The 7302-nt window shown below is 36.3% G+C and overlaps 1 pseudogene; it reads left to right on the forward strand.

Annotated features, from left to right (window-relative positions):
• The first annotated feature begins 5018 nt into the window (after window positions 1–5018).
• On the forward strand, window positions 5019–5881 carry LOC126022031 (40S ribosomal protein SA-like; annotated as a pseudogene).
• The last annotated feature ends 1421 nt before the right edge of the window (window positions 5882–7302 follow it).

Consider the following 7302-nt stretch of genomic DNA (forward strand, 5'->3'; position numbering starts at 1 on the left):
TTGCTGTGTATATTTGTGTATATAATTTATATAATTTAAATGTATAATATATAAATGCTACATAATGAAAGTTAAACTTTGGTTTCTGTCACAGTGATGGGGAATAAAGAAATCATCACGAGTAAAATAAGGTTGATGAAGATGTGGTTTAATATTTTTTTGTTATAATAGAAGAAAAGAGTTGAATGGGGTAGTTCAACTGATAAGGCAAAGTGCCAACATATGTAAGAGTCTGAATTTCATCCCAACATACCCAGTGCATGCATTCCACGGACAGTTTAAATTACCAGTTTGAGATTTCTGAATGTAAGGTTAGGAAAAGATTTACCATGTCATTATATAGATTTCCTACTATGCTAATATAAATTCAAATAGCTCTGAAAGCATAGATAAAATTAAACTGCATTATAATAATTAGGTGGTAATAAGTTTTGTTCGTAATTACTTTTTTGATAAAATGTATTCAATTATAATGTTATAGCATTTAACTTTAAAATATGATTGGAGTTAGCAGCTAAGTCAAAAACTTCTGAAAATTTAAAAGTAAATGCTTGCTCATTTTATTAGTTTTTCCTATATAAATATGTTTCTATCTATATATGTACATCTATGCTCACACATATATGTACATATTTTGGACTAATAACAAGCACAGTATTTTCTACTTAGATATGTCTAAAATTGTATTCAATATTTTTATTAGTACCCCAGTATATTTGCTACTAAATGTTGCAGGAGAAGCCAATAAACTCATAAAAATTTAATTGACATTGTTTCAAGTTTTATTTAGCTTTATATAGATAAATTAGAAGCTTTGTTTTTTGTTTTATATCAAGACTTGGCTCACTCTTGAATATTCTCAAACGTTGCTTTTTTCCCCTTGCAATTTGATTCAACCTTGGACACAAAAGCATTACCACTGAAAAGGTAAATTTTTTGACAAAGATATGTTATCTGTCTAAAATTCCAAATGGCGTCCACCTGAACTGAATATTCTGTGAACTTCGAAGCTGCAGTTATGAAGAAAGAGACAGTCATTAAGGTCACAGCACTTGAGGCTTCCTTTTAAACTTCTTTGGGATTTAAGGCAAACAAAAATCTTTTGTTTTACCTTCTTTCTTCAGCAGCCCAGAGGCAATGTAAAGGAGGATAAGAAAGAAACCCCCTTCTCCCTAGATTTTTAAAAACTTAAAAAAATCTAATGATAGAAAAAGGGTGGCAGTTGAAAACATGAAAGGTCAAGGGGGCCTACTAGAGACACAGCGAATATAAAACTTCTTATGGGAATCTCCCAGGCGTGAGATTATTCTGAGATTTCAATCTTATAGTTAAATAGTAATATATCAAAAAGACGCTGAAAAGAGTTGCTTTTTAAAATGTTCAGGAGTCAGTCATTTAACTCACACAAAATGGCAGATGCTTTATTCACGGGATTTAAAGTTAGAAATTTAGAGATATGACTCTTGAAGAAAACAACCTTCAAAAAATAAGTAAACTTCCCCTTAAGATTAGCTGAGGGTGAAACATTAAGGGAGTCATTTTTCACAAAGCAATCATTTACCTATTTTGAAGCCAGATCCAATCTATAAAGAAACAAATAGGTGGTGTGGATTTTGTATCTGCCACCCAAGAGTTACCTTCTATAAAGTCCCAAGGAATATATAAATTAGAGGCAGTGAGAAGGGTGAGTCACATCCTCAAGTTTCTTAGGTCTTAGGCACAACCTCTGAACTGTAGGTATCTAAGATTTCCCTCCATAATCTGACCCCACTTATGACCGAATCACGCTGAATTCACCTCTGAAGGTTATAAATTACTTCATAATGGCAATGCCTTGCTCCAATTACTGTCATTTTAGCTTTCAGCAATTCACTTCTCATCAGTCACAAATAAACAGATTAGAAAGGTAGAGGGGATTAATGATTCCACCAATTTCTATCAATGAGATCCCAATAATGGCCCTATTAAAAAAGATATGAAAAACTCACTCAATAGCACTAATATCCAGAAAGCCCTGGAAGTTTGCATTTGTTCAGGCTGTCCACAGCCAGGACCTGACTACTATTGAAGTTTAAATTTCACCTATACATGTAGTCCTTAGCTCCCCAAGCCATCAGAACATCCACAGGATCAATAGAATGAGAATTTCACATCAAAATATTTCCTTGGACAGATCTGGGGCTCTTTCCTGCCTTTTAAGAATTTAATAATACATCAATTGTACCTAAAAAGCAATTCAGGAAACACAAACCAAGACCTCTTCTTGGCTTATGTTTTTTGGTTCCTATTCTTCCAGAAACTGCCAGAAAGCATCAATGGCAGATACTTATAGATGCTTTTTTTCCCCATATGTTGGTGGGATTCACTCCCATTCTTTCCCCAGATTCTCCTTAAATATCACTAAATCGGGGAATCCATCCATGACCACCCATATTCCCAAATCTTCTCAATGCATACTTTATAATTTACCCACCCTACCCTCCATATTGCTAATCCACGTTTTGAAGAACCTATCCTCATCTGACATTCTTACCTATTTATTTATGTTTTGGGAAACAGATCTGCTATGGAAACTCTCTTTACTCACCATCAGCAATCTAGAAATCCAGCATGCCAGGCAGAGAATCCTGGTATCAAGAGGGATATTTGCATGCATGCAGATGGAATACATAAATGAATAGCAATATAACATTTAACAAAACATTACCTTCATAAGCTTCCACTCCACAAGCTCAGTATTGCCTTTTTAGTGTTTTAAAATAGAAAAAAAGCCTTTAAGAATGATGTATTATAAATATCTTGACCTCAGTTGTACCTTAACAGTTTGTCACAAAAGTAATTTTCATCTCTGTTGTAAAAAAGATGTGATAGCAGTCTATACTATAAGATATACATTAGTCCGCCTTGGATATGGTCTGTATAGAAAGAATATGCTGGTTTTAAAATAAGCACTTACATGATTCTAAATATTTTAATGAAGAATATACATGTGTTTTTCATAAAAGTTGCCAGTCAGCACATTTATTGAGGAAAATATATGGGATAGAGATACTGTCTTGGAATTTTGTGCTGTTAAAGAATAAAAAACTGTGTGACATAAATAACCTTCAGAATTAACTTCTTATTCAACAAAGGAGAGACAGTAAAAATTGCCCAATAGTTTTACAGGGCTGAGCAAGCTTGGAAGGGAATGAGCAATAAAGATAATGCTGAGGTGGTAAATGCATTAATAAATTAAAAGACAAAGAGAGTCAAAACATGAAATCAAGAGTGAATTTTAAAGGTAATTTGAGCAGAACATCAGCAAAAGCAGTCTGAGACAGGAAGCTGCTAGAGTAGTCTGAAGCCAGATTGTGACTCTGAGTATATACTATCCTCTCTCTCTTTTTTTGTCAGAAGGAGACAGACACCCTCTGTTACTGGTTTGGCTGGCTCTGAGCATCATTGATAACACTATAGAAATTTGGAGTAAAGTGAAGTCTTTTTCTGGACTACATTTCATGAGAAAGAGTCAGACTGTCTGTTAATTATTATCCACAATGTGAGCACCTAAGTTTTAATCTAAACAAGGCACTTATGACTGCAAGTATATCACTAAGTCGGCATATCATATTGACTTTCTGATAATGTTCTAAGGCTAGTTGAGTGAAAAAGAGAAAATGCCACTGGGTGTAAATGGTGGCATCAATTCTCTGCCAGACAGAGCAATTGGATTTATATATTACCTTCAGCTACATTCTTAAATCTATTGTTTTACTCTCCAGTGCACAGTTCACAGCTTAAATAATTGCAGATTAAAATTAATTTTAGAATGCTTGAACAGGTTTTAAATTAAAAATTATTAAATACTGTTGTTCTTATCATTCTCAGTTGCAAACTAATTTATCCAATAGATTCTCTCTTTTCTCTGCCATTTTCTTCTCTCTTTCAATATTTAGTCCTCTAAGGATTGAGTTCAATAAGCTTCTATTTTTATCATTCCAAAGATTAACAGCTATTTTATTTTTTAATTGCCTTAAGCACCATCGTTAAAAATCGCTCATTGTTGAGTTTCAATTATACATTGTACACCATCCTTTACCAGTGGACTCTTCCTGTCACCAATTCTTCCCATCCCCTCACATCCACCTTGCTCTAGGGTAGGCAATTTTCCTAGCTCTATCTCTGTATCTCTCTTTCTCTGTCTCTTTCCTTTTTTGATGCTGTAGTTTGCACTATTATTGGAGGGGTGCCTTGCCTGTTACTTTTTCCACTTTCAGCACTTAGCTCTTGTCCAGAGTCATCAGTTACAACTATCTTTGTCACATGATGTGACAAAGTATAGAAGAGTATAACTAAAGTGGACCCTTCTCTACTCTAGATACATTCACTGCTTTTTGTGTCAAACTTTCTACCTGGGGCTAGAACTCCTGACCTTTGTCTCTATTGTCTCTAGGTATTATTATCATATCCTCTCTTATTTTCTGATATCCTACAAATGAGTGAGATTATTCTATGTCTATCCTTTTCCATCTGGCTTATTTCACTCAGCATAATAGTCTCCAAGTCCATCCTTGTATAGGCAAATTTCATGACCTCTTTTCCTAATGGCTGCATAGTATTCCATTGTGCAGATCTATAAGATATTTCTTTTTTTTCTTTTTTTTTTTGGTTTTTCGGGCCACACCCATTTGATGCTCAGGGGTTACTCCTGGCTAAGCGCTCAGAAATTGTCCCTGGCTTGGAGGGACCATATGGGACGCCAGAGGATCTAACCACGGTCGCGATCTTTCCTTGGCTAGCGCTTGCAAGGCAGACACCTTACCTCTAGTGCCACCTCGCCAGCCTTATCTATCAGATATTTTAATCAATAAAATAATGAAATATATGTAATTTAGATACAAGGGATTAGATCATCAAAAATATCAGAAGTGTTGCTTTTTTCCGCGCTACCCCTCAAGGGTTCCATACTGTGTTGTTCTCGATTCCTGGCTTAACTTAAAGGGAAATTTCACAATGTCCGGAAGCCTCATGTCCTGCAAATGAAGGAAGAGGATGTCCTCAAATTCCTTGCCGTGGACACCCATTTAGGTGGTACTAATCTGGACTTCCAGATGGAACAATTCATTTACAGAAGGAAGAGTGATGGCATCAACGTCATAGATTTGAAGAGAACCTGGGAGAAGCTTCTGCTGGCAGTTCTGTGCCTTCGTTGCCACCAAAAACCCAGCTGATGTCAGTGTGATTTCCTCCAGGAAGACTGGCCAGAGAGCTGTGCTGAGGTTTGCTGCTGTCACTGGAGCAACTCTGATCGCTGGCTGCTTCACGCCTGGAACTTTCACTAACCAAATCCAGGCAGTTTTCCGGGAGCCGAAACTTTTGGTGGTTCCTGATCCCAGGGCCGAACACCAGCCCCTCATAGAGGCATCTTACTTTAATTTGCCTACAATTGCTCTGTGCAACATAGACTCTCCTCTACAATAGATGGACATTGCCAATCCTTGAAACAAGGGAGCTCACTGTGTGGGTCTCATGTGGTGGATGCTGGCCTGGGAAGTTCTGCTAATGCGAGGCACCATCTCACGGAACACCGGTGGGGGGGTCATGTCTGATCTCTACTTCTACAGAGATCCTAAGGAGATTGAAAAGGAAGAGCAAGCAGGCTGCTGCTAAGAAGGCTTGTGGCCAAGAAGGAATTTCAGGGCGAATGGACTGCTCCAAGCTCCTGAATTCACTGGTCCTCAGCCTGAGGTTGCAGACTGGTCTGAAGGGGTGCAGATGCCCTCCCTGCTCATTCAGCAGTTCCCTACGGAAGATTGGAGTGCTCAGCCTGCATGATTGGTCTGCAGCTCCCACTACTCAAGCCACTGAATGGGCAGGAACCGCCACTGAATGGTTTTAAGCTCTTCTTTCTAGACTGAAATAGGAAAGGAAATCAGGTTGATGGAAAACAAGTGAGTTTCTCAAAACAAACAAAATAATTAAAAGTGTTGGATTACAAATTCTTTCCCCATGGGTCCAGAGCTGTGGTGCAGACATAGGGCGTTTGACTTGCATGCGGCTGACCTAGGACTGACCGCTGTTCGATCTTCCCTCCCACGTCTGCGTCCCATATGGTCCCCCAAGCCAGGAGCGACTTCTGAGTGCAGAGCCAGGAGTAACCCCTGAGCTTCACCGGGTGTGGCCCAAAAACCAAAACTAACAAATTCTTTCTCTGACTACCTCTCTCTAATAATTATAGATTTTCAAATTCATTCATTAGATATCAATGTTGAATAAATAAATCTTAAATATATGTATATATACTTAAAATATATAGCAGAATACTAGCATTAAAAATGTCCTCCTGTGCAGGACATTTTGTATGTGTGTTCCATATATGAAATTGCAAAGCTCATATAACAACCTCTAAACATAATGCCGCTTGCAAAAACTTCAAAATACATTTGGAATATTTATCAAACAGATAATACTACAAAGGATACTTTTACCTATCTCCTAATTTGAACTATCTCCTAATTTATACTACATCTTTGATATTAAGCAAATTATGTAAGGAACAATCTAACAGAGAAAAAAATTAGAAGTTAACAGTTTCAAATTGCTTCAAACATTGAGCTTCAGTAGCTTCATATGTCATAATTTAAGTATGTTGTTTATGATTATAATATTAATGAGTACATTTAGTGAATATTATCTATGAGGCAATATGTTAAGGCATTACATACATTAATTAATTTGCTTCCACAAACATCAGTAAGTTAGAGGAAATTATCTTCATTTTACAGATCGAAGACACTGACCTAAAGAGGTTACATTTATCATCTATTTGAAAGACCAAGCTTATATAGAAGCTATATATTTCCAGTAAAAATGTAAAATATTTGATAAAATAGATCAAAAGTTATTTGAGTAAACAACCATACCAGACATTTAAATCCACATTTTTTAGATGGTAATATAGAACTTAAAAATGTAGTGCAATGCCTCAAAGCTAAAACTGAATAATTCTATGAAGCAACAGAGTCAGAAATATTAGAAGTTTTTTGTTTGTTTTATTAGGGTTTTTTGGTGGTTTCTTTTTTTCTTAATGCTGCTGTTGTTTAGGGGTAACATTCTGCTCATAGATCACACGTGGGAGTGTGCAAGCGACAGTATGAGGTACCAGAGATCAAATCTGAGTTGTCTGTAAGTGAGGCAAGAATTGTACATGATATCTCTCTGACCTGACATTAGAAGCTCTTTTTGTCAATATTTTATTTAAACATCATGGTTACAAAGGTATTCATAAAATAAACTTTTTTAAGAGATAAAAAATTATTG

Source organism: Suncus etruscus, chromosome 11 (genome assembly GCF_024139225.1).
Source record: "Suncus etruscus isolate mSunEtr1 chromosome 11, mSunEtr1.pri.cur, whole genome shotgun sequence".
Lineage (NCBI taxonomy): Eukaryota > Metazoa > Chordata > Mammalia > Eulipotyphla > Soricidae > Suncus > Suncus etruscus.